At 39.7% G+C, this 27,760-nt stretch overlaps 1 non-coding gene across 1 annotated transcript; it reads left to right on the top strand.

Annotated features, from left to right (window-relative positions):
* The first annotated feature begins 22,423 nt into the window (after positions 1 to 22,423).
* LOC141679948 (small nucleolar RNA R71) lies at positions 22,424 to 22,530 on the top strand. The gene has a single exon (XR_012558215.1). It is a non-coding gene; the product is annotated as a small nucleolar RNA R71 (small nucleolar RNA).
* The last annotated feature ends 5,230 nt before the right edge of the window (positions 22,531 to 27,760 follow it).

Raw genomic sequence — 27,760 nt, 5'->3', positions numbered from 1 at the left:
TCCTGTTGCAAGATTTGAAGCCATCAGAATCTTCTTAGCCTATGCAGCCCATGCCAATTTCAAGGTCTATCAAATGGATGTCAAAAGTGCCTTTCTGAATGGAGATTTGGAGGAAGAAGTCTATGTTAGTCAACCTCCTGGCTTTGAAGATCCAAATTTTCCAGAACATGTCTATTATCTTTTAAAAGTACTTTATGGATTGAAGCAAGCACCTAGAGCCTGGTATGACACTTTATCAAAGTTCCTTTTGGAAAATCACTTCACAAGAGGTACTGTAGATAAAACTTTATTTTTTAGAAATGTTAATGGCTCTAGTATACTTGTTCAAATTTATGTAGATGATATTATTTTTGGCTCTACAGATGAGAAACTTTGCAAAAAGTTTGTCAAATTGATGCGAAGTAAGTATGAAATGAGTATGATGGGAGAACTAACTTACTTTCTTGGCTTACAAGTTAAGCAAGTTAGTGATGGAATATTCATTAGTCAAACTAAATATATTTTTGATCTTTTAAAGAAGTTTGATCTAATGGATTTCACATCTGCAAAAACTCCCATGGCCACTGCAACTAAGCTTGAATTAAACACTACGGAAAAGTCTGTGGATATTTCAAGTTATAGAGGCATGGTTGGCTCACTTCTGTACTTAACAGCTAGTAGGCCAGATATAATGTTTGCTACATGTTTATGTGCTAGATTTTAGGTTGATCCTAGAGAATCTCACTTAATAGCTATTAAGAGAATTTTCAGATATCTCAAGGGAATACCAAATCTTGGCATTGGTACCCTAGAAATTCTGGTTTTGATCTAACTGGTTATTCAGATGCAGATTATGCAGGTTGTAGAATTGATAAAAAAAGTACAACAGGAACCTGTCAATTTCTAGGAAACAAGCTTGTGTCCTGGTTCTGTAAAAAGCAAAATTCAGTTTCTACTTCTACAGCTGAAGGTGAATATATTGCTGCTGGTAGTTACTGTGCACATATATTATGGATGAAAACTCAATTGCTAGACTACGGTTTGCAAGTTGAAAGGATTCCTATTTTCTGTGATAACACAAGTGCAATTTCCATCACTGAAAATCCAGTACAACATTCAAGGACAAAGCACATAGATATCAAGTACCATTTCATAAGGGAACATGTAATTATTGGTACTGTGGAACTACATTTTGTTCCAAGTGAGAAGCAGCTTGCAGATATCTTTACCAAGCCACTGGATGAATCCACCTTCTCAAGGTTGGTAAGTGAGTTAGGTATGCTTAATTACTCTTAAATCTATCGGAGTTAATTTGCAAGTTGAAATGCAGCCAGAAACTTAATTGATTTTTCAGTCTTGGATGAAGTTTTGGCTATGTCAAAATTTACATCTCGACGGATGATCTTTATCCATCGAGTTTGATCATCCGTCGATATATTATTTGCTAACAATAATCAATTATGTTTTTGGAATATTTTATATCTCGACGGATAACAGTTTATCCTCATCCGTTGTCTTAATCTCAGCCGTTAATTCCCTTTACATTATCCATCGAGTATACTTACAGTTTGTAAGCATAACACGACGAATAGTGGGTGGAATTTTTACAGTTTATTTTTAAACGGCTATTTTAGGCAATTTTTATTAGTTACTTTATTTTACTTTATTATTTTTTTCAGTTATTTTTGAGATAGTATAAAAGCTTATTTCATTGCAATTGCTTTTCTTTTGTCATTCTCAATTCAACTGCTCTAATTTCATTCTCTCTCAAAGCACTTACTCTCTTTCTCTTCAAGCTTTTATTCTCTAACAATGACACCTGTTGTAAAGATTATGTCTCAAACTGGGTTCATTTATGAGAAGAACAATTTCACCGTACTAGTGAACAAGGGTATTCAGCAATTTGGAGACTATCACAAGATGATGGACTTTGTGAAGAGTTGCAAGATCAACTATGCCATGCTGGAATCACCCACAATCTTCTGTGAAGTTGTTTAAGAGATGTGGACCACTGCTACCTACAACTCTACAGCTAAGACCATCACTCTAACCATTAAAGGTAAAGAATTCTGTATCAATAGTGATGTGATAAAAGCATGTTTCAAAATTCCTGATAACAATATGACTTCACCACACACTAACACTGATATAATCAATATGCTTAATTCCATGCACTATGCACTTCCTACTTCTAAACTGAGTGATATTAGGAGAATGGGTCTTAGAAAAGAGTGGAGTTTCCTGTGTGATGTAGTTACAAAGGTTTTCTCAGGAAAGATCAGTAATTTTGATTCAGTGAATATTTCCATGCTTAACATGCTCTACATGCTAGTTACAGATAAATTCTACAATTTCAGTGACCTTGTCTTATTTGAATTAGGTTTTAAATTAGGAGAGTTAAATAAAAGAGGTAAGAATGTGTATTATGCTAGATTTCTTATGTTATTAGCTAACCACCTCTGTGAAGAGATTGTGCTTGAGAACCCTAACAACAAACTAGATTGTTGGGTTCAAGAGAGAAGGCTCATTGCAGATTTGAACAGGGCCAATCATCACAAGGATGTGCCAATGTTCTATTTTCCTGTAATGCAAGCACCTCAGGTAAGTGAGGTAAGTTCACCTATCCCTACAACTATTCCAACCTCCATAATTTCTTTGAGTTCAATTGTGGCTATGGTAACTGTGTCAATCACCAAACAGCTGCCTACCAAAGCTGCCAAACCTACAATTATTTCAAAATCCAAATCAAAGAAAGCCCCGTCTGGTATCTCCCAAAAGATGCTAGTTGAAAAATCCACTAAAGCCAAAGAAGGGAGTGTGAAGGAGGGTAAGTTAGGTGAGGGAAAGGGTGAACATAAAAGAAACCCCAAGAATAAGGTTGGAGAGTTGAGTGAGTCCCAGCCTAGCCACACTGCAGTTTCCCAACAAACTGTAGTGCTTAAAAAGGATAAAAGCTCATTTCTAGCTGCATCCTCCCAAAAGGATGCGATTATTGAACAAAGCTCTCAACCAAGAGCACAGGCCAAGAGGGTTAGGAATACAAGCTCACCCCTAACTTATGCCAGAAAGAAGAAATCTAAAACCTTTAGGGATGCACAGGGTACACACACTGTGCACACTGGTGCTAAAGACACAGTCACTGCACCTTCATAAATTCAGTTTGATGTGGCTCCAATAAATGTGGAGTCACAGCCAAAATCTCTAGTTATAGAAGCACCTCAAACACCAAACTCACCAACAAATTCTCTGGATGTGGATATGATAAACACATCAATTCCTGATTCCCTTTCTTTAACTCTGTTGGGGAAGCCAAAATCTAGTGCAAGTGAGCATCATCTTTTAGATGATTTGTTGGCTCACTTGCCAATTCTTTCAGGAACTGTTGTGTCATCTGTGCCTAAAATATCTTCAATCAGCACAGAGTCAACAATAGTTTAAATTCCCAGCTCATTCATTTCTACTCTCTCGACGGATATTGCTCATTCGTCGAGTAATGATTGTATCCCGACGGATAAGCCTAACAACAGTTATCTGTCGGATAGCAAAACCACTCACTCGATGGATATCACTCATCCGTTGAGTATCTCTGGATAACTTCAAACTTCAATTATTTCCAGTGCAGAAGATTTAGTGGTTGTACAGTCACTCTTAGGATTGAGAGAGAAGAGTGTTTTGAGTGAGAGTTTGGGTTGCTCCCAAGAAAAAGGAGAGGAAATGAGTGAAAATAAGCAATCCATTACTTCAGGATTGGCAAAAGAGGGTGAGAGGAGTCCCACCTTAGTAGGTGAAGGTGAGGGTGTGAGGGTGGGGAGCCAGGGTGAGACCCTGATGCAACAAAAGAGAAAAAATGAGAGAAATGCAGGTACTGGAGCAATAAGGATGGATGTCATTGCTAGTGAATCAATGAATGTCCAGAATGCAGACAGGGAAGGACTATCTCAGCATCCTAAAGCTGTTATAGATTCCACTTCCCTTGATGCTGAGGCATTTACTCACCCTGTTCCAGCTTATCAACTTCTAGCTAAACAGGGAAATGATAGTACAGAAAGGATGCTGAATTTGGTGCATACCACACAGTCTATAATGAGAGCAAAGGATGCATCACAACTTTGCCTTCTACAGCTGGTGATGTGGACTATGAGACTGGTGGTTCAGCTGATTTCTTTGGAGATGGGAGTGGGGATAGTGAAGATGAAGCAATGGACATAGAGGGAGAAGTAGGCTCAGGTTCAAGGTCAGGTATGCCATCATGGGCATTCTCAAAGCACTGTGATGAGCATTACTTCAAGACAACCCTGATCCAGTTAATCAATCAGACAAATATTGCTCTTTAACCCACTACCAATGCTAGCACTAAGAAGCTCCTTCAGGCACATCTAGCCTCCCTGCAACTTTAACAAATCCAGGGCTTCCAACATACTAGGGATGTGAACACCATGAAGGGTGATATTGAGGAGATGAAGAAGGCCCTTTCAGACATGATAGATTCTAAACTTCCAGAAGCTACAATGCTTGACATCAAGAGGCACTTAAGGAAAAATTCTGATCTGTCAACCAAGATAGATGCCTTGGACACAAGAATGTCAGCCATGAAAGCATCTTTAACTGCCATTCATCTCCATCAAGCCCAACAGACTGATCTACTTCAAAAACTGGTGGCTGCTCAAACACCCTCCTCTACTCAACTTGATGATAACAAAAAGGGGGAGAAAGGATCAAGTGAGGGGGAGAGGCTTCAAATTCAAATCAGTAAAGTAATTATACCTTTAATTACTATCTCAAAGCCATCAGTTACAGATAGTATAGATCTGATCAATGCAGCAGCAGCCAATTTAAGAACAGCTGATAAGGAAAAGTTGAGTCTAGTCAACTGGGAGAAGATTGATGAGGAAATACAGAAGAAGTTTGAACTTGTCAAGGAGCCAGTTAATTCAACCATCCATCACTCTCAAGTCAAGCAAATTAGTGTGAATGAGATGAGCATGAACTATCTGGAAAGAGGACAGTCTTCCGACATCAAATCTCCAAAGGCTGAAATAATTCTTAAACCAAGGGTAAACTACTCAAAATCATCATTGAAGAACCCTTTGGACACTGTGTATGAGACACCTAAGCCTGATGAGAAGAAGCTTCTGTCAAGATCAATTGCTTTATACAAAGATCCAGCTGATTCAGCTTCCAAAAGAAGAATTGCCAAGATTTTTAATAATGGGAAAGAAATTTGTGTGGTGGCTGGACATCCTCAACTTGCTCACGCAAAAAGAGAAGAAAAGGCTAGATTGAAGCAGGAAAAGAAGTAAGCTGCTCTGGATGCTAAAAGGACTAAACAAAAGTAAGAGCAGATTGCTATCTTGGCCAAGCTACATGCTGTAAATTCATCACAACAAATTCCTTCTCAACCATCTGAAGCTATTGAATCAAAGAAGCAAGTTGAACAACAGAAGAAATCTCCAAGAAAGAAAGAATTGGCTAAAAGAACTAAAAGCCCTCTGTGGTATTTGAAGATATCAATTTCCTAAGGAATCCACAGCATCTACAACTCAAGCATCAAAGCCCTCTGTGGTATTTAAAGATATCAGGGTGGTTGATCCCTACAGGAATATTCATGGTGAACCTATTGTGACCAAGGATGAACCAATAGAATGGGAGAACATACCAATTCCTGACTTCAATTTACCAATCCTTAGCAAGCCAAAAAGAACAAAGTCAAGATCAGTCAAGAAAGTGAAGCTGTCACCTCTCAAATCCAAATCTCAAGTCAAAGCTCAATCTAAAATCAGTAAGGGAGACTATCTGTACTTGTATGACATCAAAGAATTTTCTGACCTAAACCTCTATCTGGATGAACTAGATGAAGTGAGAGGAATTGATGCATACAGAAACCTTCTTGAAAGGCTAGTGTTCAAGTACAAAGGAGGAAAGGAGATTCAGTGGCCTCTTCACAGGATCCTTCAAGAAAGCCAAGCTGTACTGATTAAAGTTTATTCATCCTTCAAGAAGAACTTTGGGTTCAACATTACTGTAAGAAGATTGGTATTGAAGAAGATTGAAGAACTAAGGAGTGTAAGAGCTAAAGATGCACTCCCAGAGACTCTAATCATCCCTTACACAGGGAGAAGAGTGCATCTAAGGCCCTACTGGCTGATGGAGTTCATAGATGACAAAGGTATGAGAAGATTCTTCAGATTAGAAGACCAATTGAGTATCTCTAGCAATGAGACTCTTTTGGAAATGCAAGGAAAGCTAAATCTCTCAGAATCTGATGAACTGGAATTCCACAGGCAGCTCCAAAATCAGATTAAGGAAAACAACAGAAAGCTTGGAAAGAGATCCAGACCTTCAAGAAACTAGACAAATCTGCTCAGGCTAGAGGAGCATCTTCAAAAATGACTGTGAGCAAAACTTTGTACATTTTTGTTAATTGAAGCACTTTTCAGTAATATCTACTTTCTCTTAAAGTTATATTTTTAGGGTGTTTTGTTATCATCAAGTATCTCTTAATTTATGGCTACAATTCCAGTAGACATAAATTGGGGGAGATTGTTGTGTATATGTTGTGTACTTGATGAATTCATGAACAAAACACCTTAGTAGATCTTACTTATTGAAATAATGTAGCACTCAACAGATAAGATTTATAGTCCCGACGAATGACTCATTATAGTCCCGACGGATGATGACTTATTATCCATCGAGTGAGTAGCTTATGTAACAATAAGTCTGTAGCACATTTCTGCATTCACCATTGTATAGATTTTGTAAGTAGTATTCAAGTCATGTTGACTTTAACTAGATATACAGAATAGGTTGATTAATTGTACATAAATGATGTCTTGTAATTCTGCATAAATGAAATGAAGTCAAGTGCCAGTTTGCTACCCGACGGATAACCTACAATGAAGTCGACGGATGATCAAATAGACAACCCGACGGATGATCAATAACTCGACGGATGATCATGAACCCGACGGATAAAGAATTCAAATTTCTGTTGACAGTGACAACACAGTCACATGCGTCGAGTGGATGCAAATGGAGTGTGGTAGCCTATTCAACTGGGTTTTCGAGAACAAAGAAGCATTGCCATTTCAATGTTATTATGAAGATATTCAAAGATGCTGGAATAGAGTAATGAAGTAGAATTGTAATAGACTAGATAGTTTTTGTTTTATTATCTTGTCTTATTACTTTGTAATCTTGGTGATATATATAAACCAAGTAGTAGCAACTAAGACTATCGATCTAAGCAAGAAAGTAGAGAAACATTTGTAAGCAGGATTCTTAGCATTTCTCTGTAGTCTTAGAAGTCCAATTGTTGTAAGCAGCTGTGAGCATTTTTGCACACAGGGTTTTCTCGATATATAATATATATCTCTGGTGGAATCATTCAAATCCACCAGAAAGTTTTTAAAGACTCTTGTTTTTAATTACTTGTGTTTTGATTCACTTAAATTTTTATTCCGCATTGTGCTAATCAATACACTTATATTTATATTTGAGTTAGAACATTTTATTTCAAGAAAAAGTTTCAAGAATTCCATTCAACCCCCTTCTATAATTCTTGTCATATTGTTAAGGGACTAACAATCTGTCCATCAAGAAATTGAATGACAGACTAGAAAAGATTGAGGTTAAAGCATAGGCTAAAAAGAAAAATAATAGAAATGGGAAAGTAGGGATTAACAAACATAACAACTACACACCTGATAAGTATACTCCAAGAAAAATCTGTGTGAAGTGTAGAAGTGTTAATCATCTGTCTGAAAAGCCTTATTGGGAAATTCTGATAGTGAAGATGACGAAGGTGAAGAACAATTACAATATTTAAATGCTTCTCCCTGGAAGAGGAAGATTGATATGCCTTTTGAATCTCTTGGAATGGAGGAATTGAACAAAGCTCCTAAACGCCTCAAGTCATCTATTGAGGAAGCTCCCACTCTTGAGCTTAAGCCTTTACCTAAGCATTTGAGGTATGCATTTTTAGGTGATGCATCTACTTTTCCTGTTATTATTGCATCTGATCTTTCAGGTAGTGACGAGGAAAAGCTCATGAGGCTTCTAGGAGAGTTCAAAGCGGCAATTGGTTGGACTATAGCAGATATCAAGGGAATCAACCCTTCTTATTGCATGCATAAAATTCTGCTAGAGGAAGGTAGCAAGCCTACGGTTGAGCAGCAAAGAAGACTTAATCCGATCATGAAGGAAGTAGTGAAGAAAGAAATTCTTAAGTGGCTAGATGCAGGGATCATCTATCCTATTTCTGACAGTTCATGGGTAAGCCCGGTTCAATGTGTGTCGAAGAAAGGTGAAATTACTGTGGTAGCGAATGAGAAGAATGAGCTTATTCCTACAAGAACAGTCACGGGGTGGAGAGTTTACATGGACTACAGGAAGCTGAACAAGGCCACTAGGAAGGATCACTTCCCTTTGCCCTTCATTGACGAGATGCTTGATAGATTGGATGGTCATGAGTACCACTGTTTTCTTAATGGCTATTCGGGTTACAATCAGATTTGTATTGCTCCAGAAGATCAGGAGAAGACTACCTTCATTTGTTCATTTGGTACTTTCACCTTCAGACGAGTTTCTTTTGGTCTGTGTGGTGCACCAGCCACATTTCAGAGATGTATGATGGCCATTTTTCTGATATGATTGTCCAAAATGTGGAGATGTTCATGGACGACTTCTCGGCATTTGGTGATTTTTTTGATGAATGCTTGCAAAATCTTGGACACGTTCTCAAGAGGTGTGTTGAGAGCAATTTGGTTCTCAATTGGGAGAAATATCACTTTATGGTGTGACAGGGCATTATTCTTGGGCATAAGGTTTCTAGTGAGGGTTTTGAGGTGGACAAAGCCATGGTGGGGGTCATTGAAAATCTTCCTCCTCCTATTTCTGTTAAGGGAATTTGCAGTTTTCTTGGTCATGCGGGTTTCTATAAGCGTTTCATCAAAGACCTCTCTAAGATTTCGAAGCCATTGTGCAGTTTGCTAGAGAAAGACCTTCCCTTCAATTTTGATGACAAGTGCCTTGCAGCTTTTGAAACATTGAAGAAGAGTTTAATCAAGACACCTGTCATAACTGCACCTGATTGGTCTAAACCTTTTGAGATAATGTGCGATGCAAGTGACTATGCAGTTGGAGCAGTTTTTGGGCAGAGGAAGAACAACATATTTCATGTGGTCTACTACGCTAGCAAGACCCTAAATCGTGCTCAACTGAATTATACTACTACGGAGAAAGAACTTTTGGCTATTGTCTATGGTTTTGAGAAATTTCGATCTTATCTACTTGGGACTAAGGTGACAGTTTTCACTGATCACACTACAATTCGTTATCTCGTCTCAAAGAAGGACTGAAAGCCTAGATTGATTAGATGGGTTCTTTTGCTTCAGGAATTTAAACTAGAGATCAAGGACAGAAAGGGGACTGAAAATCAAGTTGCTGATCATCTTTCCAGTTTAGAGAACCCTATTGCTACTTCATTGGATAAGACATTGATAAATGAGTCTTTTCCCGACGAGCAGTTATTTGGAGTGCAAGAATAAGACCCGTGGTTTGCAGACATTGTGAATTACCTTGTGAGTAATATCATGCCTCCCGACTTATCTTATGCTCAAAGGAAGAAGTTTCTACATGAAGTGAAGTGGTATATGTGGGATGAGCCATTTCTTTTTCGACAAGGAGCTGACCAAAGCATCAGGAGATGTATTCCTTTCAGCGAAATGGGGGGGATCTTGCGAGATTGCCACTCAATGGCTTATGGAGGACATTATGGTGGAGAAAAGATAACAGCTCGTATTCTGCAAGCGGGTTTCTTTTGGCCAACCTTGTTTAAAGATGCTCACTAGTTCGTTTTGAAATGTGATCGATGTCCACGTGTGGGTAATATGCCTAAGAGGGATGAGATGCCTCTTAATGTGCTTCTCGAGGTTGAGGTCTTCGATGTTTTGGGAATTGACTTCATGGGGCCATTTATCTTATCCTGTAACAATCAGTATATCTTGTTGGCGGTTGATTATGTGTCAAAATGGGTTGAAGTTAAGGCTTTGCCAACGAACGATGCAAAAGTGGTGCTTAATTTTCTTCATAAGCAGATATTCACAAGATTTAGAACTCCAAGAGTTATAATCAGTGATGAGGGGTCGCATTTCTGTAACCGCAAGTTCACTACTATGATGCAAAGGTATAATATGAATCATCGCATTGCTACGGCTTATCATCCTTAAACTAATGGTCAAGCCGAGGTATCTAACATGGAGATCAAGCGTATTTTAGAGAAAGTTGTGTGTCCATCGAGGAAGGATTGGTCTTTGAAGCTTGAGAAAGCTGTTTGGGCGTATCTAACAGTATACAAGACTCCGCTAGGAATGTCACCGTATCAGTTGGTTTATGGTAAAGGGTGTCAATTTCCTGTGGAGCTCGAGCATAAGGCATATTGGGCTTTGAAGAAATTGAATCTTGACTTGGATGCAGCTGGAAAGAAGAGGATGCTTCAATTGAATGAACTCGACGAGTTTCGATTTCAAGCTTATGAGAACAACAAAATGTATAAGGAGAAAGCCAAGAGGTGGCACGACCGGGGTCTAGTGCTCAAATTATTTGTTCCGGGGCAATAATCTCTTTTGTTCAACTCTCATCTCCGTCTTTTTCCTGGAAAGTTGAAGTCAAGATGGTCAGGGCCGTTTATTGTCAAAACTGTGTTTCCACATGGAGCGGTGGAAATTTTTGAGAATGATCTGGGACAAGCATTCAAGGTAAATGGTCGGAGGTTGAAGCATTATTATGGTGACACGGAAAACCGTGAGGTGTTTAGTGCCGTTTTATTGTCTATTTGATCTCAAGTTCTACGTCAAGCTAACAACGTAAAGAAAGTGCTTCTTGGGAGGCAACCCAAGTTTATTGTACATGAGTAAGTAGAGGAAGCAAGAAGAATAGAGAAAATAACAAAAAACGAAAAAAACGAAAAAAATTTAGGACTTATTACATAAGCCTGGCGTGCCTGCGCTGTCCTAGCACGCGGTCGCGCTGAAAACACAGAAACACGGCGCGCCCGCGCTGTTCCAGCACGCCCGCGCCGGTTTGGTAGAAGTAGCGCACGCCCGCGCTGTCCTAGCGCGCGGCCGCACTGAGGTCCCAACTCAGAAAAAAATAAAAGGCAGCTTTTAGGGGGAAAATCGGGATTTTTGCTACAAAATCAATTCCCAACCGAATTTTACTCTCCCGCATCCTAAATTTCCCTCTCCGAATCAAACCCATTACTCCCATTATTCCCATAATCAAATCCCACTTCTATTTCATATATAATTCTCTTTTTACCACCTATATATACATACACCTCATACATAAACTTCTTCACCATTTCACAAATTCTCAAACACAAATTCTCTCTAAAACACAACTCCTATTCTCTCTACTCAATTCCAATGGCACCCAAGAGACAAAGAATACAAGTAAGCAGCAGCACCACCGATTCTTCAAGTGTGGGTGGTGTAAGGCCGAGGTCCTCTACTCTCGAGGCTGAAGCGGACTATACGAGGCTTCTCTCGAAGCCGATCATCAAGGAGCGAGGTTTTCCAGCCATCAGGGAAGGATGGTAAGCTATTGTAGATGATTCAGAAGATGGGCTGGGTTTCTTTTTGTGAGTAACCCGCTGATGTGCCCATGAGTATTGTTCGTGAGTTCTATGCAAATGTAAAGGTGGAGAAGAATGGTTTCACTTTGGTTAGGGGGATGAAGGTGGAGTATAGTGCAGGAGTGATAAGGAGGGTAATTAATCAACCCGCGAAAAAGCCAAGTCAAGACATTTGGAATGATAAGACTCCAGAGGATTTTGACTTGGATAAGATTGTTGCTACTCTATGTGTACCTAAGACTCATTGGACATTCAAGAGGGGCACAACTAATTATGCCACATTCCCTGCTTCGTGTATGAACAGGTTTTCCCGTGCATGGAACGCATTTATTTGTGCTAACATCATGCCATCTTCGCATGTACATGAGATTACTGTGCAGCGTGCATGACTGTTATGGGGAATTCTTCAGGGCGATTATGTGGATTTGGGGATGGTGATTTATCAGGGTATCCTGAAGTTCTTGAGGGGGAGTACCACGGGGTCTATTCTGTATGCGTCCGTTGTGACGAATCTGTGCGTGGCAGTTGGTGTTCATTGGCCCGCACATGAGCAGTTGCAGATCCCGAGTGCTCCTATTGACAGCACTACTTTGGCTACGATGCAAGAAGGGGATGGAGGCAAGCCTGATCTAAAGGGGCTTGGTTATACTTTTGACCACCTACCTAGTGGGAGGTCAGCTGGTGGGGCCACTCAGGCGAGCAGTACTGCATGGAGATCTCAGCTAGGAGATGAGGCAGTGCCATCGCAGCAGGCACATGAGGAGGAGGAAGGAGCTGGCATGAGCATAACGCAGTACAGGCGTCTGGATAGGAGGATGGATACGATGCATGACATCGACAGCAAGTTTGCACGTGATCTCACCCAGGCATTGGGGACAGCTTTTCGAGCCACCGGTGTTGACATCTAGTGGCCAGTTTTTGGTGAGGATTCCGTGTATCCACCTCCGGACACACCTGATACTCCACCCGTTGAGGATGAGGAGCCTGATTCTGATTAGGTATGCCTGAATTCCTTACTATTACCTTCACTGAAGACAGTGAATATTTTAAGTTTGGGGGTAGTAGTTGAAGGAATATGTTTTGTGTGAGTCGCATATAGTTTGCATATTCATGATAGTTTAGTTCATATAGTGCATATTTTGCCATGTAGTTTTTATTAATATTATTTTTTGGTAGTTTTTATTTTAGTTTGTTCATATAGTTCATGTATTTGCATTATAACATGATCCCTTAGATGATTTTTCTGATTAATATGTGATATTGATGCTAGTGTAGTGATGTCATATTAGGTGATATTAAGTCTTATTGAATTAATTTGCATGCTAGAGAAACTTGTATTTCACTAAGTCTTATAGGTTGCTTAAGTGCTAGATCATGATCATAGTTTGTTTTGTTTGTCGAGGTTTAATCGCTTGTTTATATTTAAAATTTAGGATATTCTCTTAATAATAAAATAACATGGATTTTTAGAAATTGTAGAAAAATTGGATTTCATTGCTAGTTGTTGTGGCTAGGTGTCAAATGGCTAGTAGCCGGCTCATATTTATATGAGTATTCTAGGGTTGAACGAGATGGAGCGAAACGCACTCGTTCAGAAAGAGAAAAGAAAAAAAGAAAAAGAAAAAAAAGAAAAAAAAGGAAAAGAAAAGAAAACAAAGAATAAGTGTTATGTATAATTGATCACGAGTGAGCTCTTTAGTACTCGAGTTATTAAGTTCTTAGGGGACTTTGTGCCTAGTGACCTTAGGATTTTATAGTCTGGGATCCGCTAACCTAATGCTCGCTATATGGGTACTATTATAAATCTTTTGTGGACCTCACTCATTGCACGATCAAATAAACATATTGTTAGGGCGAAATCACGCACTAATATTCACACAAGTATACGCGTTCGCAAGTAATATAGAATACTTTCTAGTTCGTTCCCTCAGAGACTCAGACTAATTTATCGTCTAATTTAACTCACTCACCAATGTATGATTACTTCTCAATGTTAAGATAATAACACTTAAAATTATTGATTAAATATTAACTATAATTAACTACTTAACTAACACTTCAATTTATCAATAATAAAACACTCATGAGATCACAACTTCATTATTACTTCTTTCTATAGCCATTGTTATTACCTTTAGCATATAACAGTGATGATATTAATCGAATAACACGAAACTGATAAAAGCCAACTTTCATTGTACTAATACCATTCTACCAAGCATCCACAATTAAGATAGAAGTTGAATAGTCATCAATTATGTTGAGTTCCTATATGTCTACAGAAATTGACAACACAACGATTTAAGCACAAGTTATTTCTTTTGATTACATAGGGCAAATAAAACTGTTAGAGTTACCCACTAATCATGCACAACGTACATGAACCTATGCTAGCATGGCAAGTTCTAAATCTCAAGATCCACTGTCGCTTCACAAGAGATTAACACCCTATCTTATATATTCGCGACGCATATAAGACGAATACGCACAACCAATACTAGATATCATGCAATCATCACACACTAAAGTATTAAACAATTAACTAAAGAATTCCATAATAAATCCGTTGCAACCCCATGATCACGATTAGCCCATAATAGAACTTATCGCCATCATGGGTTCATATGAAATCATGATAACAAACACAAGAAAATAATAACTAAACTGATTATATTAAAACAGAGTACGTCACAAGAGTAAAAAAGTCAAGCAAGAAAACTAGCATCCAACGTTACAACGAAACAAGAATCACAAGAATATATGCTTCCTCTTCGCTGCTGTGTGCTAAATCGGTCTTCTTCCTTATCTCCTTCGCTTCTTGCAAAACACAATCTAAAACATAATCTCCTCTTTATACTCTGTGAAAAATGTCTCAAATCTACTTATATAATAGTCCCATAAAACTCAAATTACATAGAAGTTGGAAGCCAAACAGAAGTAGAAGTCTAAAATAATATATCTTTTTCTCCGACCCTGCGCGGCCGCTCAGCATTTCTGCGCGGGCGCGCAAGGCTGCTGCGCGGCCGCTCAGCATTGCTGCGCGGGCGCGCAGGACCCTTCTGGAAAAATTCCATGTTTGCTCCGTTTCTTCGCCGTAATCTGCCCGTTCTTTTCCTCTCGCAATGGTGAACACATGCCAAGGCTTATTCTTGATGATTCCTCCTCCGAAATGCAACTAATACCCTGAAATGCATAAACACTAGAAAAACGCATCAAATACACAAAATACTTGATTTCAAGACACCAATTTAAGCCATTTTAAGACGTTCTAAGTGGTATAAAATGCCACTTATCACGCCCCCAAACTTAAATCGATGCTTGTCCTCAAGCGTCACAGACTCAAAAATAAATAAAAATATGCATGAATGCAATCTATATGAAAATGCAACGATCCCCCTTACTACAATTAACCAACCAAATTGTCACGTCTCAACGAATTCAGTTAGACACTAAAGATCAAGAAACTCATGCAAACGGGCATACCGCCAGAAACGTGGTGTGTGCAAATGCTTAACAGATATGCTTTGGAACTAGACCAATTACTATGACTAGACTATCCTCAAGGCAATCCTACGATTATACAAAGAATAAAAATTCTAGGCATAAAGTGATATACAACACTACAAGAACTCTGGAGCTTACTACGGAATCGTGCTTTTTATTTACAACTCAAATGCTTATTTGACCGTGCAATGAGTGAGGTCCACAAAAGACTTATACAATGGTATCCATGTAACGAGCGTTAGGTTAGCGGATCCCAGACTCTAAAAGCCTTAGGTCACTAGGCACAAAGTCCCCTAAGAACTTAATAACTCGAATACCAAAGAGCCCACTCTTGATCAATTACGCAAATTTTTTTTTTTTTTTTTCTGAGCAAGTGCGTTTCGCTCCATCTTTCTCAACCCTAGACTACTCGCATAACATGCGAGCCGGCTACTAGCCATTTGACGCCTAGCCACAACTAGCAACAAATTCCATTTTTACTCCATTTTTTTTTTCTTTTTCATGCCTTTACCACTAAGAACCTATTATCAAATTCTAAGCATAATAAATAGATTATCCTCGAAAATAATCAGATCATAACAACAATCTAGTCCTTAAGCATTCTCTAAGACTTAGTGACAATACAAGTGCTTCTAGCATGCATATCAACCTACACAACTTAATATCACTTTAATGCTATCACTACACTCTCATCAATATCACACTTCAGTCGATAAATCATTGCAAAAGGGATCATGGTATATGCATGAGCTATATGATATGACAAACAAAGGCAAAAATTATGCAACTATATGAACTAACTATCATGAATATGCAACTATATGACACACACAAAATATTCCTTAACTACCACCCCCAAACTTAAAATCTTCACTGTCCCCAGTGAAGGTAGTAGAAAGGAACACAGGGTATACCTACTCGGAGTCATCATCATCATCACCCTCAGTGGGTGGAGTATCAGGCGGCGGGTATGCAGAGTCCTCACCAAAAATTGGCCACTGGATATCAGCTCCAAGGCCTCGAAAAGCAGTCCCTAACACAAGGGTGAGCTCCTGAGCAAACCTGCTCTGCGTCTCATACATGGCATCCATCCGCCGTGAAAGCCTCCTATACTGGGCATCACCCATCCCAGCACCCTCCTGAGCTCTCGAAGAACCAGCCTCACCACGCCCTGGCCTGGCCATAGTAGCACCTCGTGCTGGACGCCCTCCTGGAAGACGATAACCCAGCCCATGCTCCTCAGGCTCACCACCGGTCCACTCCTGCATCCCATTCAGAGTGCCAGAATCTATCGGAGCTGCTGACAACTGCAACTGCTCATGAGCCGGCCAGTTCACTCCTACTGCTCGACATAGCTTCGTAACCGTGGATGCATAAGGGATGTTCATATGCTTTGCTCCCCTTAAAAACTTCAGAATTCCTTGGTAGATAAACTCACCAAGGTCCACATAGTATTCCTCATTCAGAATTCCCCACAACAACTGTACTCTCTCAACTGTGACCTCGTGTGCATGTGAAGAAGGCAAAATATTAGCACATATAAATGCATTCCATGCACGGGCATACCTATTCATGGCGATCGCCGAAAAGTGACGATACTCATTATTGGCTGGACTGCGGTTCCAAACTGTGCCCGGTCGACAGAGAGTCGCATAAATCAAATCCAAGTCAAAATCCTCAGCAGTCTTTTCATTCCAGTTCTCCTCCTCGGGCTTCCTCTCTCGCTGTCCAATCACACGGCGAATCGCCGCAGGATGATAATCAACCGTCAGCCCATGAACTATAGAAAACCCATTCTTTTCAGCCTTCGCGTTCGCGTAGAACTCGCGAACAACACTCATTGGTACTGCTTCGGGTGATTCACAAAAAGCTATCCACCCCTTCTCTGCAATCATGGGCAACAACTCACCATCCCTCCCTGATGGTAAAAACCCCCTCTCCTTCAGAATCGGCTTCCCCAACAGCCTAGTGTACTCCTTCTCCGCGGCTCTGTCAGTTAACCGAGGCCTTGCAGCAGTACCCCTTGATGAATCAGCAGTAGGAACTGTACTGCTGCTGTCAATAGTGCGTGCTCTCTTGGGTGCCATTGATTTGTGAATAAAAGTGTGTAAGAACTGATTTTTTTGATGTTTATGAGAGGGTTTAAGTGTAGGAAGTTGTGGGAGATATGTAGGATAGGTGTATGTATATATAGGGTGTGGAGTAGGTTAAATTAGATTAGGAGTGGGGTTGAGGGATAAAATCATGGGGTAATGGGAAAAGAATTCGTGGGTTTATGGGCTGTAATGGGTTTTTGTGTTTTTGTTTTTTTTGTTTTTTTTTTTCTGAACTGTAAAAAATTTTCTGGAACTCGACCCCTGCGCGGCCGCTCAGCATTTCTGCGCGGGCGCGCAGAAAGCTGCGCGGCAGCGCAGAGGGTCTCTGGAAAAAAAATTTTCAGCCCCTGTTTTCTGATTTTTTGTGTTTTTGGATAGGTTATTAACTTCTAAGGGTTCCTGTAACAACAATTCATGGGTTGCCTCCCACGCAGCGCTTCTTTTTCGTCATTAGCTTGACGTTCCGTACCTTTCTCACGTAGTCAACAAAATGGCACTAATCACCTCTCGGTTTGCCATGTCCCCATAGTAGTGCTTCAACCGCTGACCGTTAACCTTGAATGCTTGGTCCGAATCATTCTAAAAAATTTCCACCACTCCGTGTGGAAACACAGTTTTGACAATAAAAGGTCCAGACCACCTTGATTTCAACTTCCCAGGAAAAAGTCGGAGCCGAGAGTTGAATAACAGAACTTGTTGCCCTGGCACAAATAACTTAGGATGTAGCTTCCTATCGTGCCACCTCTTCACCTTTTCCTTATACATTTTGTTATTCTCGTACGCTTGAAGTTGAAATTCATCAAGTTCATTAAGCTGAAGCATTCTTTTTTTACCAGCTGCATCTAAATCCAGGTTCAATTTCTTCAATGCCCAGTAGGCCTTATGCTCAAGCTCCGCCGGTAGATGACATCCCTTACCGTACACCAACTGAAACGGTGACATCCCAAGTGGAGTTTTGTATGCTGTTCTGTAAGCCCAAACAGCTTCATCGAGCTTTAAAGACCAATCCTTCCTTGACGGACAAACAACCTTTTCTAGAATGCGCTTTATCTCTCTGTTAGACACTTCCGCTTGACCATTTGTTTGCGGATGATAGGCAGTAGCTACTCGATGATTCACATTATAACGCTGCATCATAGAAGTGAACTTATGGTTGCAAAAATGCGATCCTTCATCACTTATGATTACCCGAGGCGTTCCAAACCTTGTGAAAATTTGCTTATGAAGAAAATTTAGTACTACCTTTGCATCATTTGTCGGTAAAGCTTTAACTTCGACCCATTTTGAGACATAATCGACTGCCAGCAAGATGTACTGATTATTGCAAGATGAGATAAAAGGCCCCATGAAATCTATTCCCCATACGTCAAAGACCTCGACTTCAAGCATCAAATTTAATGGCATCTCATCCTTCCTTGACAAATTTCCCACTCTTTGGCAACGATCACACCTTAAAACAAACTGATGAGCATCCTTGAACAAAGTAGGCCAGAAAAAACCTGCTTGCAGAATACGAGCTGCCGTCTTCTCACCTCCATAGTGTCCACCATAAACCGTGGAATGGCAGTCTCGTAATATCCCCTCCGTCTCACAGAACGGGATACATCTCCTGATGATCTGGTCAGCTCCCTGTCTAAACAAATATGGTTCATCCCACATATACCACTTCACCTCATGCAGAAACTTCTTCTTTTGAGCGGATGTCAAATTAAGCGGCATTATATTGCTGACAAGATAGTTTACAATATCTGCAAACCATGGTTCTTCCTCCTGAATTGCAAACAACTGCTCATCCGGAAAAGATTCATTGATTAACGTCCTATCTTGTGAAATAGAATCGGGATTCTCCAACCTAGAGAGATGGTCAGCTACTTGATTCTCAGTACCTTTTCTATCTTTGATCTCTAACTCAAATTCTTGAAGTAAAAGCACCCAACGAATGAGTCTCGGCTTCGAATCCTTCTTAGAAACCAGATAGCGAATAGCTGCATGATCAGTGAATACTGTCACCTTCGTACCAAGCAGATAAGATCAAAATTTCTCAAAGCCAAAGACTATAGCCAAAAGCTCCTTCTCAGTAGTGGTGTAGTTCAATTGGGACCCATTTAAAGTCTTACTCACATAGTAGACCACATGGAAGAGATTTTTCTTGCGTTATCCCAGAACTGCACCTACCGCATAGTCACTCGCATCACACAACATCTCAAACGGTTCTGTCCAATCTGGTGCTGTAATAACTGGTGCCGTGATCAAACTCTCCTTGAGAGTCTCGAATGCTGCCAAACATTCATCATCAAATTTGAAAGGCACATCTTTCTCAAGTAAATTGCATAACGGCTTAGATATCTTTGAAAAGTCCTTGATGAATCGCCGATAAAAACCCGCATGACCGAGAAAACTACGGATTCCTTTCACCGAATTAGGTGGGGGAAGATTTTCAATGACTCCCACCTTGGCCTTGTCCACCTCCAGACCTTTGCTAGAGACCTTATGCCCAAGGATAATGCCTTCACGCACCATAAAATGACATTTCTCCCAATTAAGCACCAAATTAGTTTTCACGCATCTTTTGAGTACGGCGCGCAGATTATTCAAACATTCATCATATGAGTGTCCAAAGATGGAGAAGTCATCCATGAACGCTTCGACGTTATTTCCAATCATGTCAGAGAATATAGCCATCATACATCTCTGAAAGGTGGCCGGGGCGCCACATAACCCAAACGAAACTCTTCGAAAAGCAAATGTGCCAAATGGACAAGTGAAGGTAGTCTTTTCCTGATCCTCTGGTGCAATACAAATCTGATTATACCCGGAATACCCATCCAGAAGACAAAAATACTCATGTCCCGCCAATCTGTCAAGCATTTGATCAATGAATGGGAGAGGGAAGTGATCCTTCCTTGTGGCTTTGTTCAATTTTCTATAATCCATGCATACTCTCCATCCTGTAACTGTTCGAGTAGGGATGAGCTCATTCTTTTCATTTGCGACCACAGTGATACCTCCTTTCTTAGGTACACATTGCACGGGGCTCACCCACGAGCTGTCAGAAATAGGATAAATGATGCCTGCATCTAGCCATTTCAGAATTTCTTTCTTCACCACCTCCTTCATGATCGGGTTCAGTCTTCGCTGCTGTTCCACAGTTGGCTTACTACCTTCCTCTAACAGAATTTTATGCATACAATATGAAGGACTTATCCCCTTGATGTCTGCTATGGTCCATCCTATAGCCGATTTGAATTCTCTCAAAATCCTTAAGAGCTTGTCTTCCTCACTACCTGAAAGGTCAGCTGAAATAATGACAGGTAACGTAGATGAATCACCTAAAAAAGCATACCTCAAGTGTTCAGGTAATGGTTTGAGCTCCAAGGTAGGTGCTTCCTCTATTGATGGTTTGAGCTTCCCTTCAGCATTCTTAAGGTCAGAAGTACCAAGAGATTCAAATGGTATGTCGAGCTTTCGCTTCCATGGAGAAGCGTTCAGATATTGTAATTGCTCGTTGCTATCTTCATCATCACTGTCAAATTCCCCCACTAAGGCCTTTTCCAATGCATCAGACATTAGCATGTGATCGAGTTCCGATGTAACCGCAGAATCAATCACATCCACTTTTAAGCACTCCTCATCTTCTTTAGGGAATTTCATTGCCTTGAATACGTTGAAGGTCACATCCTGATCTTGGACCCGCATAGTAAGTTCCCCTTTTTGCACATCTATCAAGGTACGGCCAGTAGCCAAGAAAGGCCTCCCCAAGATTATGGGAATCTTCTTATCTTCCTCAAAATCCAGAATAACAAAATCAGTAGGAAAAAAAAGCTTATCCACCTTGACGAGCACATCCTCAACTATACCCCTTGGGTAAGTAATGGAACGGTCTGCCAATTGTAGCGACATGTATGTGGGTTTTGGATCAGGCAGATCCAGTTTTTTAAAGATCGACAACGACATCAGATTAATGCTTGCTCCCAAATCACAAAGGCACTTGTCAAAAGTTAGATTGCCAATGGTGCAAGGAATGGTGAAGCTTCCTGGATCTTTCAGTTTTGGTGGTAACTTTTGCTGCAGAACAGCGCTGCATTCTTCCGTGAGAGCAACGGTTTCAAGGTCATCCAGTTTCACCTTCCTTGAAAGAATAGTCTTCATAAACTTCGCATAACTAGGCATTTGTTCCAGAGCCTCAGCGAAAGGTATATTGATGTGAAGTTTCTTGAACACCTCCAGAAACTTCCCGAACTGTCTATCCAGCTTTTGTTGTTGCAATCTCTTAGGAAAAGGTGGTGGATGATAGAGTTGTTTCTCCCCTGTATTAGCCTCAGGCAGAGTATGTTCAACAGTAGTCTTCCTTGGTTCCGCCACTTTCTCCTTTTGCTTAGATTTTTCATCTCTAACTTCAGCTTCGACTTCTTTTGCCTTTTCAGCATCAGCTACTTTTCCAGACCTTAAGGTAATAGCCTTGACTTGCTCTTTAGCTTCCTTCCTGCCTGGTACTTCCGTGTCACTGAGAAGAGTGTCAGTTTGACGATTGAGCACTGCATTGGCTAATTGACCGATTTGATTTTCCAAGGTCTTGATAGAAACCGCCTGACTCTTGCACAACAGCTTAAGTTCCTCAAAATCAGCACTAGTAGGTGCAGCTGCACTTCCCTGTTGAGGATATAATTGTCTTGTAGCATACTGCTGTGGTTGCTGGAATCCAGGTGGGTTAAACTGTTTACTCACTCCTTGCTGATATGGTGGCTGAATAGCATTCTGATTATTTCCCCAGCTGAAATTTGGATGATTTCTGTTGTTAGGATGATAGGTCGCTAGCACAGGCTGCTGTTGTCGCTGATAATTATTCACATACTGAACAGATTCGTTGACAAGAGAACACTGATCCGTAGCATGAGAACCTGCACAAAGCTCACAAACCATAGCTATTTGATTAACTCCATACGTAGCCAAAGAATCAACCTTCATTGATAGCACTTGGAGCTGGGCTGCAATAGCGGTGGCTGCATCAACTTCCAGAATACCTGCTACCTTGCCTGATGTCATCCTCTGAGTTGGGTTTTGATGCTCATTTGCAGCCATCGTCTCAATAAGATTGTACGCCTCAGTATAGCTTTTAGCCCATAAGGCGCCTCCAGCTGCTGCATCGAGCATGGGCCGAGATTGGGCCCCCAAACCATTATAAAAACCAGTGATTACAATCCAATCCGGCATTCCAAGATGTGGACATTTTCTCAACATTTCCTTGTAGCGTTCCCAAGCTTCGCACATAGATTCTGTAGGTTGCTGCGCAAACTGAGTAAGAGCACTCCTCATAGCAGCAGTCTTTGCCATTGGATAAAACTTCACCAGAAACTTTTGCGCAAGATCTTGCCACGTAGTGATGGACCCAGCTGGTTCAGAATGTAACCAGTCTTTAGCCTTATCCCTCAGTGAGAATGGGAAAGCCTCAACTTGATAGCCTCATCAGTCACGCCATTATACTTAAAAGTGCTGCAGATCTCGACAAAATTCCTTATGTGCATGTTGGGGTCTTCAGTTGCCGCTCCTCCAAAAGAAACAGAATTATGCACCATCTGAATAGTGCCCGACTTGATTTCAAAGGTGTTAGCTTGAATAGCCGGATGAAGGATGCTTGACTGAATGTCATCAATTTTAGGCCGAGAAAAATCCATAAGAGCTGGATCAGCTTGAATAATACGATCTCCCATGTTTATTGGTTCTTTCTGCTCAGTTCCTGAATCCGAATCCTCAAAATCTAACTTCTCTGGTGTATCAAGAACTTCGTCTTTCTCCTCAGCTGTATCTAAGGTCCTCTTGCGAGCACGAGAACGAGTTTGCATAAACGCTTGCTAAAGTACCTGAAACACAACCGAAAAGAGTAATTAACTACTACGTCCTAATCACTGAGTCCTAATGACCAATGATGGTAAGTACATAAACTAAACAAATACGCCGAGTCCCCGGCAGCGGCGCCAAAAACTTGTTAGGGCGAAATCACGCACTAATATTCACACAAGTATACGCGTTCGCAAGTAATATAGAATACTTTCTAGTTCGTTCCCTCAGAGACTCAGACTAATTTATTGTCTAATTTAACTCACTCACCAATGTATGATTACTTCTCAATGTTAAGATAATAACACTTAAAATTGTTGATTAAATATTAACTATAATTAACTACTTAACTAACACTTCAATTTATCAATAATAAAACACTCATGAGATCACAACTTCATTATTACTTCTTTCTATAGCCATTGTTATTACCTTTAGCATATGACAGTGATGATATTAATCGAATAACACGAAACTGATAAAAGCCAACTTTCATTGTACTAATACCATTCTACCAAGCATCCACAATTAAGATAGAAGTTGAATAGTCATCAATTATGTTGAGTTCCTATATATCTACAGAAATTGACAACACAACGATTTAAGCACAAGTTATTCCTTTTGATTACATAGGGCAAATAAAACTGTTAGAGTTACCCACTAATCATGCACAACGTACATGAACCTATGCTAGCATGGCAAGTTCTAAATCTCAAGATCCACTGTCGCTTCACAAGAGATTAACACCCTATCTTATATGTTCGCGACGCACATAAGACAAATACGCACAACCAATACTAGATATCATGCAATCATCACACACTAAAGTATTAAACAATTAACTAAAGAATTCCATAATAAATCCGTTGCAACCCCATGATCACGATTAGCCCATAATAGAACTTATCGCCATCATGGGTTCATATGAAATCATGATAACAAACACAAGAAAATAATAACTAAACTGATTATATTAAAACAGAGTACGTCACAAGAGTAAATAAGTCAAGCAAGAAAACTAGCATCCAACGTTACAACGAAACAAGAATCACAAGAATATATGCTTCCTCTTCGCTGCTGTGTGCTAAATCGGTCTTCTTCCTTATCTCCTTCGCTTCTTGCAAAACACAATCTAAAACATAATCTCCTCTTTATACTCTGTGAAAAACGTCTCAAATCTACTTATATAATAGTCCCATAAAACTCAGATTACATAGAAGTTGGAAGCCAAACAGAAGTAGAAGTCTAAAATAATATATCTTTTTCCCCGACCCTGCGCGGCCGCTCAGCATTTCTGCGCGGGCGCGCAAGGCTGCTGCGCGGCCGCTCAGCATTGCTGCGTGGGCGCGCAGGACCCTTCTGGAAAAATTCCATGTTTGCTCCGTTTCTTCGCCGTAATCTGCCCGTTCTTTTCCTCTCGCAATGGTGAACACATGCCAAGGCTTATTCTTGATGATTCCTCCTCCGAAATGCAACTAATACCCTGAAATGCATAAACACTAGAAAAACACATCAAATACACAAAATACTTGATTTCAAGACACCAATTTAAGCCATTTTAAGACGTTCTAAGTGGTATAAAATGCCACTTATCACATATGTATGTTGTTTTGTTTAAATAAAAGCATGAATCCATATAAAACTCCAATATAAGAATTGAAGTGTTATAAGTTATTTTGAGTCTAGCTTTTTACTTTATTTAGAACCTTGCGATTGCCTTATTGGGTAGTGAGTCATGATTATTGATCTAGTTGCGATAGTATATCTGTAAGCATTTGCACACACGTACGTCTCTAGTTTGTAAATTGATTTGTATGATTTGATTGATCTTTATGTGAGTAACTGCATTTGTTGAGATGTTGCTCGTTAATTGGTTTAGTTATTCTATTGGGATCGTTGCATTCATATTAGTTGCATTCATGCATTTTTGTTTCTTGTTCTTTGAGTCTATTTATGCTTGAGGACAAACATCGATTCAAGTTTGAGGGTAGGTTGAGTAGCATTTATGACACTTTATAATGCTCTATTAAGCTTTGAATTGATGTGCTTGTACTGAAGTTGTTAACTGTTTTAACCTGTTTTCTAGTATTTTTGCATTTCAGGCATTATCTAGGTAATCAGGTGAATTAGCATTGTTTGGTGCTAATTTGGTGTCAAGGTGGTTTTGGAATAAAAGCTCGTGGAAAGCCGACTCGAAGCAGCAAAGAAAATCAGAAATCTGAAGTTTTTTTCCAGAGGTACGGCGCGTCCGCACTGGTCAAGCGTGCGGCCGCGCCAAGATGTTAGAAAGGCAGGCCTGCGCTGTGATAGCACGCGGCCCCGCCAGTGCGAATTCAAAAAATCCTGATTCTATTATAATTACAATTGGAGGACTTCTGGATTGCATGGGGCTGCTATATATATTCAAATAAAGGACATTTTCAAGGGAGAGACGTACCAGAGCGCAAGGAGAGCTATAAGAAGACCGTTTTAGCACGGATTCAATGAAGATGAATAAGATCTTGTTTTTACTTGTGAATCTTTATTCTAAGTTGTAACTTGGATGCTAGTTTTCTTATTTGTGAACCTTACTCTTGTTTCGTACTTGGTTTTGTTTATTCATTATAAAGACTACGTTTGTTATACCATGCTTTCATCGGAACCCACGTTGATGATGAGTCTGATTATGGGCTAATCGTTATCGTGAGGTTCTAACGAATTTATTTATTGATTTCTTTAGTTAATTTGTTTCGATGCCTTAGTCTGTGGTGATTGTATGATAACCTAGTATTGGTTGTGCGTATTCGTCTTATGAGCGTCGCAAACTTATAAGATAGGGTGTTAATCTTTAATGAAGCGACAATGAATTTAAGGATTTAAAACTTTCCATGCTAGCATAGGTTCATGTGTTATTGTTATGCATGATTCGTAGGTAATTTTAACCATCTTACTTGCCCTATGTAATCAAGATAGATAACTTGTGCTTAAACCTTGATGTTGTCAAATTCTATAGATATATAGGGTCTCAATATAATTGGTATCTATTCAACTTCTATCTCTTTTATAGATGTCTGATAGTATGTTATGCGTGCAACGGAAGTTGCCGTTTAGTAGTTCCGTGTTATCTGATTAGTGTCATCACCATTGCATGCTAAGGTTAAGAACAATAAGGCTATTGAATGAAGTATTTAATGAAGTTAGAGTCCCATGTTTGTCTCATATAATATACAACCCTCTTTATTCTCTTAGTTATAATTATTAGTTTAATTCTTAGTTATAAACAACCTCAATTTGTTATCATCTTAGCATTGAATAATAACCATACATTGTTGCTTAAGTGCATAAATTAATTAGTTAACCAAAACCAGTCTCCGTGAGAACGAATCTGATTTATATCTTATATTACTTACAAACTCGTATACTTGCGTATAATTTAGCGCGTGTTTAGCGACTAACAAGAAACCAGAGGGGGTTTTCTTTGTTTTGGATTTGGAAATTTTTGTTTTGGTGGCTTCGGTAGGCATCTGTTGGGTCATTGACACAGATGCCATAGCCACACTTAAAGGCAAAAAAATTTGGGAGGTAGAAATAGTAGAGACAGTGGTGCTTACCTCACTTACCTGAGGGCCCTCCATGATTGGAAAATAGAAAATGGGCACCTCATTGTGATGACTTGCTCTGTTAAGATCTATAATCACTCTCCTTTCTTGAACCCAACAATCCAGTTTGTTGGTTGGGTTCTCAATAACAATATCCTCAATAAGATGGTTAGCAAGAATTATAAAGAATCTAGCATAAGAGACATTTTTAGCTCTCTTTTTAATTTTCCCTAACTTGTAACCTAACTCAAATATGATCATATCACTGAAATTATAGAACTTATCAGTAACTAGCATATAAAGCATGTTAAGCATGGCAGTGTTGACAGAATCAAAATTACTTATCTTACTAGAAAACACCTTGGTAACTACATCACACAAATAACTCCACTTTTTTCTAAGACCTAGCCTTCTAATCTCACTTAACTTAGTGGTAGAAAGAGCACAACAAATAGAATTAAGAATGGTTACTAAATTAGAATCTGTGTGTGGTTCAGTAGTAGTATTGTAATGCCCTCCAAACCCGGGTCAAAGTTTGGGGTTCACAACACACAACCAATATATAAACCGGTATATATTATTATATGCATTGACCCTTCTTAACACAACCGTGGATCGCAACAGGTTAAAGTATGAAAACAAGCCACAACCTTAAATTTTATTACATTTTACCAAATCCCAACTAGTTTAACTTATAAATGATAATAATATCATTCTTACAATCATGCATAACTCATCTACACTATAAAGCTCCTGCTAGCTCGATCCAACTTAACCTGGAATCCTAGCTCGCACACTGGACTGAGAATCCTAGTTACCAACAATTTCCTTTTTCAACTGTTGAAAACATAAAAAGGTTTGCAAGAGTAAGCTAACTAGCTCAGCATGTCATAATAGCAATAACTGAGGTTAAACAATAACCAATTGAAATGATTCAGAAGAATCAAGTTTCTGAATAAGCAATGATTATAATTGGATATTCACTTTTCATTTTAAAAACCAAGGTTAGGCTGCTGATCAGTCACGCACTAATCCCGAGCAAGGCTCCCAGCTTTGCTCTATATATTGGATCCAAGGCACGCATTGGCCTAATATGACCATGAATCTGATCCAACCACGAATCTGGTCCACAT

This window comes from Apium graveolens, chromosome 1 (assembly GCF_009905375.1).
Source record: "Apium graveolens cultivar Ventura chromosome 1, ASM990537v1, whole genome shotgun sequence".
Taxonomy (NCBI): Eukaryota; Viridiplantae; Streptophyta; class Magnoliopsida; order Apiales; family Apiaceae; genus Apium; species Apium graveolens.
This window is presented reverse-complemented; position numbering and strand designations above follow the sequence as displayed.